Source organism: Anabrus simplex, chromosome 1 (assembly GCF_040414725.1).
Source record: "Anabrus simplex isolate iqAnaSimp1 chromosome 1, ASM4041472v1, whole genome shotgun sequence".
Taxonomy (NCBI): domain Eukaryota; kingdom Metazoa; phylum Arthropoda; class Insecta; order Orthoptera; family Tettigoniidae; genus Anabrus; species Anabrus simplex.
The window spans coordinates 915,245,362-915,260,509 of record NC_090265.1 but is presented as its reverse complement, the minus strand read 5'-3'; the positions used below and the strand labels follow the sequence as shown (position 1 = coordinate 915,260,509).

At 40.3% G+C, this 15,148-nt stretch overlaps 1 protein-coding gene across 1 annotated transcript in view; it reads right to left on the bottom strand.

Moving 5' to 3' along the window:
- LOC136857747 (procathepsin L) overlaps positions 1–14,778 on the bottom strand; it is a 60,397-nt gene extending 45,619 nt beyond the window's left edge. Inside the window, exons 1-2 of the mRNA XM_067136642.2 lie at positions 14,754–14,778; positions 81–176 (exon numbers count right to left, since the gene is read on the bottom strand). The gene's annotated coding sequence lies outside the window, so the exon portion shown is untranslated. The remainder of the gene's footprint in view (positions 1–80; positions 177–14,753) is intronic.
- Between the last annotated feature and the right edge of the window lie 370 nt (positions 14,779–15,148).

The window sequence follows — 15,148 nt, the reverse complement described above, 5'->3', positions numbered from 1 at the left end:
TTTTATTCCAGAGGTTGGAGATATCGTGGCCATGATTCCGATACCTACAACTTCAAGCTTTCTTTTTACCACACTCTTACCTTGTAACTCTCCCATTCTTGCCTCAGCATTTCAGCGGAGTTGGTGGCCTCACTCGCCACCAACAATGCACATAGTAGAGCAAAAAGCATCATTTTCTGGAACAAAACAGGAGATAAAACTTTAAATTAAACCAGTTACAAGACCACAACGTGCATTTCTACAAAGGAGGGTTGTAGAAAAAAGGCCAGTGGGAAGACTTTAGGAAGAGATGGCTACACCAGCTGAGAGAGGATGTGGAGAGAAGAAGAGGGAATTGGAAGTCAGTGGTGAGAGAGAAGTTATTTCTGGACAGACAACGATGGTCTTTCTCGTTCAACACCACCCTACCCGGCACGATGGAGGGGTTCGATGATGACATTGCGAATGTATGGTACAGTACAATATCATTCAAGTGAATATGAAACTAACGAAAATATGAGGCATTATATTCAACTAGTAAATGTACCCATTCTTCGCTACGGTATTCTACAATGTATACGGATTTCTCCGTAAATTACTGTTAAGGCAGTGAGTAAGATTACATTAAATTGCATGTCTCTCAGCGCTATCTGAGAAACAAAGAAAGGAGGACACCATACGTTGTTTCCAATGTAAGGTAGGCATTGAGGACGTTTCGTTGATAACGGCAGGCCAAATTTCCTCCTGCCAATCACAATCGAGTTCCGGAGTTTCTACTATAACGGCAGGCTCACTAGGCAACTGCCACTCACAGTAGAGATGGAGAGTTTTCATTATAAAAGGAGGCCCATTTTCCTAACGCCAGTCACAATCGAGCTGGAGAGATTTTATTATAATGGAGAAATGCAGGGCTATCAAAGTATCAACAATCGAGACACGACAATATAAGACAATTGTAGATCAATCCAAATTTAACGGCGATTGTGCTATTCCTTTAGTAATACTACCTACCGTTTAGCCACCTACTACACCGAAGCGAAGGTCTGCACCGTCATTAAAACGCATCCATATTTCGATACTTTCCGGGGCCAAAAGTTATACATTTGAAGAGATTATAATTTTTCCCAAATGTAAAGTGTCCACGTTTCGGGATTAGCACTCGCATACATACGGAGTAATTAAGGAAGAAAGTAATACATTTAGGAAGTTGAAATTACTAGAAAATAGGATTATAACTGAGGACAGCCGGATAGGACAAACATGTAAATACCAGGTGGATGTACTGGAAAATGAAATGTCCCTCAATGAATTAAGATGGTATGAGTTACGGATATAAGAACGCGGTAACAGAGGAGAAACTTAGGCGCAGGGATTCTTAGGTAAACAGATAAGAAGATGATTTACGGTGTTATTTCTTAAGCCTAAAGAGGCAAGGAAGAATCAAGAAATTAAAGCGGAAAACAGAAGTAGAATAGAAATACAGTATACATCATAGCAAATGCCAGAAAACACATTACGATGTGAATAATGGGCTACACTCCGCGATACTGTTCAAATATTAACAACGCCCCTTAGTGCTATTCGAGGATGATTGTAACTGTGCCAATATCCCGCAGAATGGCCGATTGACGTCTCTCTTGCTTTCTACCCAGGGAAAAACCACGAGTTTACAGGAATGATGACGAAAATGGCGATATGTTACTTCCCTGCTGGCAAGCAGTCAGATACGTTGCAGTGTTAACCAATAGGTTCGTTGTCGGTCTGTCAGTCACTCATGAGACCCGCAGAAAATAGTAATTTCCTCCGTCTTTTGAAGAGTAAGTGAAATTATGTACGTAAGAAAAGTTTCTTTTATAATGAAGGGACGTTTCACATATAGTCCAAGAATCTTACAGAAAATCAATAGTATGGGAGAAAATGGGAGAAAACTGTTCTTCTTTTCCTATAACCCCTCTTTCCCGGAATGAGTATACTCTAAATGTAAAGCCGTGTTGCCGTGATGGTGGAACAAACAAAAAAAGAGAAAAACACTCATACGGTCTTGAGTTGACCTAAAAAGGATAAATATCTGAAAAATTGGCAAAACAAACGCAATTACAGACAGCGGACCCCCTACAACTTTATTTATATAGATACAATGTCATGCTGGGTAAACATGTCAAGTCCTAACATTCGGAAAATTCAGGAAAGTAGCTCAATTTGCTCACATCTTCCAATATGAAAAATGCCTTCTGCTACAACCTATCGTAGAAAGGGAAGCGTGGACTTGGGCGGAGAAGATTTTCCCGAGAGCGGAATCACCAGTCGTTCGACAACCACAATACGGCAAACCATATACGAAAAGCAAATACTTACTCCATAATAGTCATATATGTTGGATCGGCTCCTTCTCTCAATGGTCAGCGTAGTAAACTTGGGTTCAGAAGGCCCCGAGTTCGATTGACGGTCGATACGGAGATCTTAACAAGGTATGGTTAATTTCTCCGGCTCGGGGACTGGGTGTTTGTTTTCGTCTTAATACACTTCTTCTCATATTCATACAACACATCACACCATCAACCACTACAGTTACACGCAATTGTGAATATTTCCCTCCACATAGGGTTGGTGAAAGGAAGGGTAATCAGGCATATAACTGGGACAAATCCACAGCACGTGCCGACTTCAATTAGGAAAATACCAGGAAAGTAATAATAATAATAATAATAATAATAATAATAATAATAATAATAATAATAATTGTACCGGGCGGTACACCTCCACGCCGCTAATTCAAAATGTGCGCCAGTTGAAACTCCTCTGCTGGAGGAAGTCTGAACTTTATCGACGGAATTAATTTTCTACTTTCTCAGAAGATGTCACTACCTGGAAATTTTGGAGTTTTTTAACTGTGTCATTTTCGAAGAATTTTTGTTTTGCTTGTAGTAAGAAGTGTGAACTCTCTCTTCTAGAGGACCCTACTGAAGATCAAAAATAGTGCACCCTAGTGCGGAGTGAAAGAACTGTTTTTGGAGAAAATTTAATTTCAAAAGTTTGTTCTTTGCTAAATTTCTTTCTGTTATTGTTTAAGTTGGCTGTATACCCCTCTCTTTCCCCTTGTTTTGTATTTAGCCAATCCCGAATTTCTTTAATTAATTTCTGACCAATCTGATGTATCTTCCCCCAACTTGAATATGCTGCTTATCCCTAACCAATAAAGTGATTGTGGGCGGGTGTTTTCTTCCCTGAAACGCCTCGAACTTTCCGCGAGAGTATATAAACTGCTGATTTTAGGGTCTCGGTGCCACTTCTGTTCCATCTTTCAGTGTGTAAAGTACATAGCAGGGGGCGGGAAGCGACTCTTTCTTCGGCAGCGGTCAACAACAAGGTAATGGCCTTTTAATAACTTCTTTTCTTGCTAGCTCAGAAGTTTAACTCTCGGGGCGGGTCCGAAGCGTTTCTATCATGTAACCTTTTCCTAAAATGTAACTACTCTTAGCATCTGTTATCTTTTAAAACTGCATTTCGGGATAGAGAGTGCTTAACCCTCTCGAGCTCCCAATCATATTGTTTTGAGGTGAACTTATTTTTCTCAACCTATTCTTCGTTAACGTAAAGCAAATTGTTCTCTTCTAAAGTCACCTCAGTAGTATGGGATTAGCCCTTGCATTAGTGGCCTAGAGCCAAATTAGGTTTTGAAACAAATACATTAGGAGTGCAGATCGCCTCCTCTCAAACTGTTATTTTAGAGGTCATGTAATTAACCTTTTTCATTTAATAGAACTCAATAGGTTGGGTAGGTTACCCCTGTGTCTATGTCCTGAGAGGACAACTTGAAGGTGGAGTTTGGTGTGGCCTTTGAGAGGCCTAAAGGTTGACAGCGTGTGGCTCTTTCTTGAAAATTGAGTGTTGTATGCCTCGAGGAGGCTTTTCTGTGTAATTTGGAGCAAGTGCTCCTGAACATGAATGGGGTTTTCTGCCCCTCTGGTAAAACTTATTTTTGGAGTAAAATTGGGCTAATTGCCCTAGAAGTGTGAATTCAGGGCTCGAAGCCCAAATACAATAAATACTGTAATTGCTCCTTTTGTTGCCTTGCTACTCTGTGCCTGCCATACTTGTTTTATTTCTTAATTTTGAAAAGAAAATATAACCTTGTTAAATTTTACATTAACTTTGATTCCGTAGTTTGAGACCCGTTCAAGCCCGCACCTTCTTTCACCCCTACCTACCGCTAAAACACGGTAACAAGTGGTAGCAGAGCGTGGTTGAATGGGTCTCAATTTAGCCCCTTTTGACGGCTAAACATTGCTTTGATTCAAACTCTAACAATTTTCTCAGTTGCTGGAATTTTCTGATTTTTTCAAAATTGTTCTGTCATCATGCCCGGCCCTCGCGATGTTCTCCATCTTAACTATTTGCGCAAGGAGGAGTTGATCTATGAGTTAACTATCAGAAATGTGCAATCTGGACGCACGGTTGCGATAGACACCAACAAGCTTAGAGAGTCCCTTGATTTGCCCATTTCCATCCCCAATTTGGGAGAGAAAGAAATTGACGACTCTCTTTCCACGATCACCGAGAATACTACTGGGCTAGCATCGGTAGTTAGTTTTTTGATGAAAATGATCCTTCTCCTAATCAAATTAAGCGTGTGCAAGCCAGGCAATATCATTTTTCAAATAGAGTTAACGATCTGTTGTCTCTGAAATTGAATGACGTTCAGAGGAAGGAAGCTAGTACGTTGCTTGAAAGTATTTCTGAATTATCTAGCAAGGTCACTCAATTGTTGACTGGGGAAGTTCCTCCCAAAATCGATCAAACAACCCCGATGAATGCAGGTAGCGAGGAAGAGCCTCCTAAGGGAGAAGTCAATAGGATAACCGTTGCTGCTCAAACTATCTCTGCCCCATTGGACAACGAGTCTGAACGCCGTAACTCATTGAATAATGCACGTTCTGAATTAACTTCCTTGCCATTGAAACCTTTACCTACTATGTCACCAGGGTTTAGCAGCTTGCCTCATCCATTGGCAATGTTGCTCAGAGGTATCTCTAAGTTTTCCGTTAATACCACCAGTGACGTAATTTCATTTTTAAGATTTTTAGTTGAATTTCAGGATCATGCCCTTGTTTTTTCTCTTTCCCCATGTCAGATTTTGCAAATCATCTATCCCTATGCAATAGGTATTCTCTCAGACAAAATAGTTAGAGCCATTGCCGAGCAATCATCAATTGAAGACTTCCACGCCCACTTGCTAGCTAACTTAGTCCCGGCCAGGGCAAGGTCCTCCCTTATTCAGAAGTACTATTATCGTGTACAGCGTTTGGATGAAAACTTGGCAGACTTTATCCAAGATATTAAAATCTATACTAGGGTGTTTGCTCTTCATTTTCCGGAAGACCAGATTGTACAAGCTATTGTGGAAGGAATTTCACCATCCTATAGGTCATATTTGTGTTTCGCGGCGTGCCCGCAAACCTTCTCTGAACTTGAAGCATTGGCCGTCTCAGCGGAAGGAGTTAGATACGCCGACTCTTTGCGTGTCGCGAAAGAACCCCCTCCCTCTTTTAGTAATCTTCGGCCTCCACCTCGCCGACCAGTCACACCCCGTAAATGTTATGCTTGCGGGTCGCCCGACCATCTGCGCAATAAGTGTCCACTGATCAAGTCGAGTGGGACAAGGAATGGGGCTGGTTCATCACAAGGCTGTTTTAAATGTGGGGCTTTCTCACATATCGCCAAAAATTGCCCAAATTCAAATAGCACCCCCTCCTGCTCAACTTCTGGTGCAAACTCCACCAATGCCAATAATAAAAAATGACTAGTGGCTTCGGCTGAATCGACTAATCCCTCTTCCCGAGGCTCAGCCCCTGGTAAACAGGTCGAAAATTCAGGGAATGTTCTATCTTCAAATTCATCTTTCGAATGCCCCAAAGAATGTCTTAGGATTGCGGCGGATACCTATTCCTTTTCTTAAGATTGAGTTAAATAACGAGCCTATAACAGCTCTATTAGATACAGGCAGTGTTTGTTCAATTATTTCGGACCAATGGTATTCAAAATTGAAGTCTGTTTGTAAATTACCTGACTATGGCTCATCTACTGTTCAATATGTTTCGGCTAATTCATCTCCATTAGAAATTCTAGGTTCTGTACAGGTTAAAATTCGTATTTTTAAATTTACATGGAAAACCAAACTGTTTGTGGCTAAGCACTTGTCTTGCCCCATTATATTGGGAGCTGACTTCATTTCTTACACTGGTCTTGTGCTCGATCTCCAGAGTAGGTCGTGCACATTCAAATTTGCGTCCAATTGTAAAATTCCCTTGTTAAAGTGTAATTCTGTATCATGTTCATCTATTTCGCCTACCCAGGATGAGATGTTGTTAGACCTTAGACATCTACCTGAGGAGCAGGCTGATAGTATTCGTAAATTATGTCAGTCATTTCCAGAGGTGTTTTCTGATACTCTTGGTGTCACTGACCTTATTGAATACAAAATTGAGGTCACGGATTCGATTCCTGTCCGTTTTCCACCTTATAGGCTATCTCCACCAAAAATGAAGGCTCTGAAAGAAATCATCGATCAGATGTTGAAGGATGGTATTATTAGACCCTCTAAGTCGGCGTATTCTTCGCCTATTTTTCTAGTCTCGAAACCCCAAGGTGGCTTCAGGCCTGTCATTGATTATAGGGCTCTCAATCGGAAGGTGGTGTTACAATCTGTGCCCCTTCCTGACCTTCATTCTTGTTTTTCATGGTTTCGTAAGGCCAAGTTCTTTACTATCTTGGACTTGAATCAGGCCTATAATCAAATTCCCCTAGCGGAAGAGTCTAAACATCTTACAGCGTTTGCCACGGACTGGAATTTATACGAATACAACCGCGTGCCTTTCGGGCTCCCCACGGGAGCAGATGTACTCACTAGGCTGCTAGATAGGGTCTTCTCCGACATCAAATTTGAGTACTTGTATCACTACTTGGATGATGTCGTCGTATTTTCGGAGACCTTTGAAGAACATCTAGATCATCTGCGAGAAGTTCTCAATCGCCTTCGTAAAGCTGGGTTAACTGTCAAGTTGTCCAAGGTAGGCCTTCTGTCTTCGCATCAAGCGTCGCGCCCCATGGAACGCCTGTATATTGATTATGTAGGACCCTTCCCCCAGTCAAAGGGAAATGCCAACAAGTTCATCTTTGTATGCGTAGATGGTTTCACAAGATTTTCCTGGTTATTTCCGACTAAGCTGGCTACCGCTCAGTCCACCATTACTTGCTTAAATTCTATTTTTGCTTCTTTCGGTCCGTGCCAATATATTGTGTCTGATAATGCTAAGGCGTTCACATCAAATCTTTTTCGTAAATTCTGTTTTGACTTGTCCATCTCTCATGTAACTACTTCTGCTTATTACCCTCAACCATCTCTGGCTGAACGGGTTAACCGTAATCTTAGGTCCGCGCTTATTGCCTATCATCATGAAGATCATTCCAGGTGGGACACGTCCCTGCATTGGTTAGCTTTTGCTTTGAATTCGGCGGTTCATGAATCACATAAATTTACTCCAGCCTCTTTGATGTTCAAGTTTGTTCCCAACACGCCGCTCTCTAACCTCTGGTCTCTGAGTGACATTCTACCTGAGACAATAGATCCGGACAACATTAAAGATCTTTGGAAGAAGGCTAAAGCCAATCTTAAAGTGTCTCATGAAAAGGTTAGGGAAAGGTATGATCGTGGACGGAGACCCACCCCTTTGAAGGTAGGTGACCAAGTAATGGTCAAGAATTTTGTTCCCGCGGGCAAGCTTGCACCCAGATTCCATGGGCCGTGTGTCATTCTCGATTTCCTTACGCCGGTTACGTTGTTATTAAGCAATCCAGCCACCGAGAGGATATTTAGGGTTCACCTGTCCCAGGTGAAACCGGTGTAATTTCTGTGTTTAACTTGCTTCATATTATTTTGAAAGGAATATGAAGGTTATATTTTTTTGAGTTTTCACTTTTAAGGCATTCTGCCCCTTCTATAAGATTTTGTTTTATATGTAAGCATTTTTGTGAAACCTGCCCCGAACCATTAAACTGCCATCCTGTCCTTGCCACGGCCATTACCACGCTCCCGTCTCCTGCTCCACTCTACACAGTGGCTTAATTAATGCCATGGATATCTGCACGCCGCTGGCCCCTCAACCTCTCCACAAGCCGGTGCCCTCAAAAAAGATGATGGTCCAACAAATTCTGCCGCCTAGTTTTAATGTTTCAGTGCCCCCGCAGCCGCGCGGCGCCGGGCCGCGACTGGGCTAGAGGAAGGGCCCCCTCGACCCCAGCGAGGACGACATGTGCACGGCGAGCCGGAGCTCTCCTCCCGGCCAAGGCTGATGTGCGGCGCACGACCTGCTACTTGCCCGCAGCCTGTATATGTTCACCGCGGGCGCGGCGTGCTTCAACACCTCTGCTCCCCTCATAGTGCGGGCGAGCGGTATCTCAGGGTACTTGCGGGGTCCGAGCGGCCGCCTTTGGACGCAAGCTGCAACGGCCGGTCTGGCCACCCAATTTAATCAACATCAACTACATGGACAGTTACTATCAGCAATTACTACACTTGGGAATTCAACAGCAATATTTGGTGGACCTTGCAAAATTTTTCATCACTTTCAAGTATTAAAAGTTTATCTTCTGAATTCAACTTCTACAAACATAAAGACTTTACTTCACCAGTCACAACAAAATTTTGAAACTGAATCAAACCACATTAAGAAAATCTTATAAATACTTCTGCAATTAATCTCCATATCAACATCAAAACTTGGACCTTGTTTCCAAACTATTGCATGTGTCACCCCTGGAGGAACTTTTGGGGGGGGGGGGAGGTCTGTACCGGGCGGTACACCTCCACGCCGCTAATTCAAAATGTGCGCCAGTTGAAACTCCTCTGCTGGAGGAAGTCTGAACTTTATCGACGGAATTAATTTTCTACTTTCTCAGAAGATGTCACTACCTGGAAATTTTGGAGTTTTTTAACTGTGTCATTTTCGAAGAATTTTTGTTTTGCTTGTAGTAAGAAGTGTGAACTCTCTCTTCTAGAGGACACTACTGAAGATCAACAATAGTGCACACTAGTGCGGAGTGAAAGAACTGTTTTTGGAGAAAATTTAATTTCAAAAGTTTGTTCTTTGCTAAATTTCTTTCTGTTATTGTTTAAGTTGGCTGTATACCCCTCTCTTTCCCCTTGTTTTGTATTTAGCCAATCCCGAATTTCTTTAATTAATTTCTGACCAATCTGATGTATCTTACCCAACTTGAATATGCTGCTTATCCCTAACCAATAAAGTGATTGTGGGCGGGTGTTTTCTTCCCTGAAACGCCTCGAACTTTCCGCGAGAGTATATAAATTGCTGATTTTAGGGTCTCGGTGCCACTTCTGTTCCATCTTTCAGTGTGTAAAGTACATAGCAGGGGGCGGGAAGCGACTCTTTCTTCGGCAGCGGTCAACAACAAGGTAATGGCCTTTTAATAACTTCTTTTCTTGCTAGCTCAGAAGTTTAACTCTCGGGGCGGGTCCGAAGCGTTTCTATCATGTAACCTTTTCCTAAAATGTAACTACTCTTAGCATCTGTTATCTTTTAAAACTGCATTTCGGGATAGAGAGTGCTTAACCCTCTCGAGCTCCCAATCATATTGTTTTGAGGTGAACTTATTTTTCTCAACCTATTCTTCGTTAACGTAAAGCAAATTGTTCTCTTCTAAAGTCACCTCAGTAGTATGGGATTAGCCCTTGCATTAGTGGCCTAGAGCCAAATTAGGTTTTGAAACAAATACATTAGGAGTGCAGATCGCCTCCTTTCAAATTGTTATTTTAGAGGTCATGTAATTAACCTTTTTCATTTAATAGACCTCAGTAGGTTGGGTAGGTTACCCCTGTGTCTATGTCCTGAGAGGACAACTTGAAGGTGGAGTTTGGTGTGGCCTTTGAGAGGCCTAAAGGTTGACAGCGTGTGGCTCTTTCTTGAAAATTGAGTGTTGTATGCCTCGAGGAGGCTTTTCTGTGTAATTTGGAGCAAGTGCTCCTGAACATGAATGGGGTTTTCTGCCCCTCTGGTAAAACTTATTTTTGGAGTAAAATTGGGCTAATTGCCCTAGAAGTGTGAATTCAGGGCTCGAAGCCCAAATACTGTAAATACTGTAATTGCTCCTTTTGTTGCCTTGCTACTCTGTGCCTGCCGTACTTGTTTTATTTCTTAATTTTGAAAAGAAAATATAACCTTGTTAAATTTTACATTAACTTTGATTCCGTAGTTTGAGACCCGTTCAAGCCCGCACCTTCTTTCACCCCTACCTATCGCTAAAACACGGTAACAATAATAATAATAATAATAATAATAATAATAATAATAATAATAATAATAATAATAATAATAATAATAATAATAATAATAATAATAATAATAATATGGATCAGAAAACTTGATAATCGGAGGCAGATCACTAACTAAAACTTTAGAAAAGAAAGAAAAATCCTCAGAAAAATATTTGGCCCAGTATGCAGAGAAGGAGAGTGGATGAAAATAAGGTCTCCGGAATTATAATAGCATTATGATAAAATATCAGATACTATTAGAAAAAGGCGACTGGAATTTAATGGCCATATTCAAACAATGGACAATGGAAGACTGACTAAAAGATATTTAATTATGCCTCCCCACTAAAATGATACGGATGTTGATTCCCATAGGGAACCTGAAATATTTGTCCCGAATGAGTAAATTCATAATACCAATATAAATGGTCCGTTATTGGACATTATAAATTTTCCAGCTAAATCATTCCTGCTTGCCAGCGTTTCGCCCCCGTGTGCTATTTGGGCTCATCAGTTGGTACAAATGACCATGCTTGGTGAGTTTGCTAAGTACCAAGCACACGGGGGCGAAACGCTGGCAACCAGGAATGATTTAGCTGGAAAATTTATAATGTCCAATAACGGATCATTTATATTGGTATCCTCACTAAAAGTCAAGAATAATTGGATAATCGAAATTGAAAACTACCTCCAAGAAATCAGCATAACAGGGACAGGCCTAGCTTTGGCGAACAAAAATAATTTTGCTGAAAAACCCAAGATAAAAATCACCACTGCTTGGACGGAGGAAAGAAAGAAAAAACACAGCGAGAGGATGAATAAATTCGGGGAAGAGAAGAAAGCAAAATCATCTACTAAACAAGTTATTATTAATAATAATAATAATAATAATAATAATAATAATAATAATAATAATAATAATAATAATAATGTTAATAATAACAATAAGCCTAAGTGAATGAGACTGATGAACTTGTAGATTGTATAAAAACAAGAGTATTATTAAGCATAACATTATTTCTAGGGTACAGAGATCGTTGTTAATATTCATAATGACGGAGGAACCTCATAAACCGCCGGTATAGTGAAAGTAAAACCTAATAAAGGCGATGTGAACTGAAGTATACTTGACTTAAATTCTGTTGTTTCTCGTAGAACAAAGAGCATTAACAAAGCATCCTAATCTGGTCCTGTTGACAGCCAGTCTTTTTATTCAGTCCAGGTTTTCCTTCCTCCTTCCTTCTGGCGTTGTTTCTTACCGGATTCAGTCGTACAAAAGCAAGGTAGGAATAGGACAGCTGTGAAACTTTAAAATAATTTCATTATGAAAAGACTGGGCACTGGTTTATGTTTGTGGTCTGAAAGTAAATTGTGTGTTGTGAAGATGAGAACTTCATGAAACTCGGTTAAAGGAAGAAAATTAGAATAATCATGATGTGGAATAAATCGAGATAGTATGTGTAATAAGTAGAATCGTTTGGTCAAGGTTAGCTACTACTAGTGTGAGAAAGGTTGCCAGATGAAGTTATATGAACGCGAAACAAACTACATGAGATTGTAATATGTGCAACTGTCCTACTCCCTGATCAATGTCGCGGCCTTCTGTTCACAGGATCCCAGGTTCGAGAATTTTAGCTGCTTATGGTTTGTCTTACTCGGGGACTGGGTTTATATACACACAACACTGGGAACGTTCTGTTTGATTTAGAATGTCTACAGACTATGATTTCATTTGTACCTTGCCCTGAATTGTTGACATGTGGTAGTTTAGTTATAAACGAAGTGGGTAATAAGAGATTGGGCTGGACCATTTCTATATTATTATAATTAAAATGTGTGGCTATCAAACGCAAGACATTTTGGTCCTAAGAAAGGAAAAGTTCCTGATGTAAACAGGAGATTGGTGTACAGCATGCGCGCTATCGTTAGTGGTCAGGCAGATGCCAAGAAATTCTCTTATTTAATGAGTATGCCTCCCCACAGACCACAAATTTATTTCAGAGACATGTCAATTTTTTAGTGACATCGTTATCGAAGTAGCTGAAGAAAGTATGCAGTCAGCTGCACAGAAAGAGAAATCATTGGTGGGGAATGTGGAGTGTCAGTTGATGGATCATGGCATCGTCGTGGATTTACATCGCCTTTAGGTGCGGCGACAGCTATATCAATAGACATTGGTAAGGTAATTGATACTGAAATATTAACAACGAATTGTGCTGGCTGCAAGAAACCCATGAAGTGTGATAAAAATTCTCCTGCTTTCCAGGCTGGGGAAGTGGAACAAAAACATAAATGTGATGCTAACTACGAGGGTTCTTCTCCTAGTATGGAACCTGTGGGTGCTGCTAGAGTCTTCCTTCGTTCCAAGGCAAATAGGAATTTGGAATATCTGAAGTACTTGAGTGATGGGGATTCTAAAAGTTTTAAAAGTGTCCATGGTGTGAATCCATATAATGGTAAAGAGATGGTGAAGCTGGAGTGTGTAGGACACTATCAGAATAGACTCGGTACTGCACTCCGAAAACTAGCTTCTGAGAGAAGCTTGGTGGCAAGCGAAAGCTCACGGGTGTAATTATTGATTAACTGCAAAATGATTTTGGCATTGCACTGAGGTCGAACACCAGAAGCATACAGGCTATATCAAAGGCAATTTGGGCAACACTGTTTCATCTAAGTGCCAGTGATAGTCTCAATCTTCACGGCAAGTGCCCGGCTGGTCCAGAAAGCTGGTGTTCATTTCAGAGGGCAGTGGCTAATGGTAAGCGTGATTCCTATAAATAAAAGCATGGTTTGCCATTAGAAATTGTACGCATTATAAAGCCTGTATATGAGAAACTTACTACTCCTGACATGCTGGCAAATTGCTTACATGGGAAAACAGAATCACAATGAATCGTTCAACGGTACGATTTGGCAACGTCCTAAGGATGTGTACATAGTACGAGAAAACCTACAACTTAGAGTAATGGACAGTATTTGCCACTTTAAAAACGGCTGTACGTCAGAACTGGGCATCGTCAAGAAGGCTGGGATCAATCCAGGCAAGTATCCAGTGTTCGGCGTAGGAGCCGCAGATAATAGGAGCACCGTACTGTGGCTCTGAAGCAGAGTACTCCGGAACAAAAACAACGTCGGTAGACACTTACGGGCGAGGAGGAAGCACAAGATTGACCTAAAATCCCAAGAAGAAGGCACCAACTTTGCATCAGGAGACTTTTAGGAGCATAGAAGTAAGCTACTTTACTCTAAATGTGTATCTCAACTTTAAGTGACTTTTTTCTCACGTTTCATTTTTTTTTCAGATTTGTCATTACTTTGGCAAATGAAATCTACAATTATAATGGAGATATTAACTTCATTTAAAAACTAAATTGTAGCTAAATAATGCAGCTATGTTGTTTAGCAGAATAATACAATTACATTGAAATTAAGTGTCCGGACCCCTGCAATTAAATTATTTTCTCTATGAGAATAAATACATTTATAGAAAAACATTAATAAAATTGGCCCTATGAAAGCTACGAAAACTATTCTGCTGTACGACACTCAGAACGTATTGCAAAGCAATCTGAAGCAACAATGAGTCTTTTATGTTGAATAGGGGCAGGGATATTACGTCCCAAAAATACTTGTTATTCTTTCAAAATTTCTTTGAAAAAACAGAAATTCATTGTGGATTATTTTATGCCAGAAATTCACTAGTTAATACCCTTAGAATCCGTCATATCAGTTTCAAGAAAGAAGAATAACTCTGCTGAAATTTCATCACTAGTGTATTAGAACACCTTTTACAATATTATGAGTTATGACTGACTGGAACCAAGTATTTCTGATATGCCTGAAATATGATCAGTGAAAATAAATGATTTCTATTTGACAATTTTCAGATTTAAAAAAATGTTAGACTTTCTGTGAAGAGGCTAAATTTTCAATCTGCATACGATAAATCTACATCTCTACATATAGGAATGACACCAGGAGGGGTATACAGTTGGGAAATAAGGACAAGTACACATATGTGACAAGGGGGCATCTACAACTCCTGAAGGGTTTGGGGCAATAAGACGGAAGAAGAAGAAATAGAGCAATTTGGTTACACAGAATGGTTGGTGTAACTATACAGTTGTGTTCAGCAGATTGTGGGTACAAATACCACCGTTAACACCTCTTTACATGGTTTCCTATTTTCATACCAAGCAGTTTCTGAAAATGTACGATACTTTAGTTAAGGCAACGGACGCTACGTTACCGGTCCTGGACTTTTATTGCACTAGCGTCGCTGAAAGCTTTCATCATTCTCCTCTCGGAGAGCTTTACCTCTTTTTTCATGTCTTACTCTCTCTATAAACCATAAGCTACAAAGTGAATCAATCGATTTTACTTCGTTATTGTCCTCTCCAAATTTCTAGTGGTTTATGTTACTAGGTAAAATGTAAATGTACTTTACCTCTAATTCCTGTGAGGAGTGACCATTTCCCTCCAGCTCACCCAGTGAATTTATACTCTTCGCTATCACCTATAATTTTTCACCTTGGAACATGTTGCAACGTCCTCACGTAACGAAAAAAAATCATCATGATAAGAAATTAAGCAATATTATTGCTCATCAAATGTCATTAATTATGTCTTGCGTAAATAAATACATGCTTATCTGCACTTCTTCATTAACCTCTGCTGATTAGAGCAGGTGATCTTATTCATTCATTCATTCATTCATTCATTCATTCATTCATTCATTCATTCATTCATTCATTCATTCATTCATTTTTGCATTCGTATGATAGTAATAGTAGTAATAACTACTATTTTAGCTGCGTAGCATGGTTTATCAGGTGCTCATTA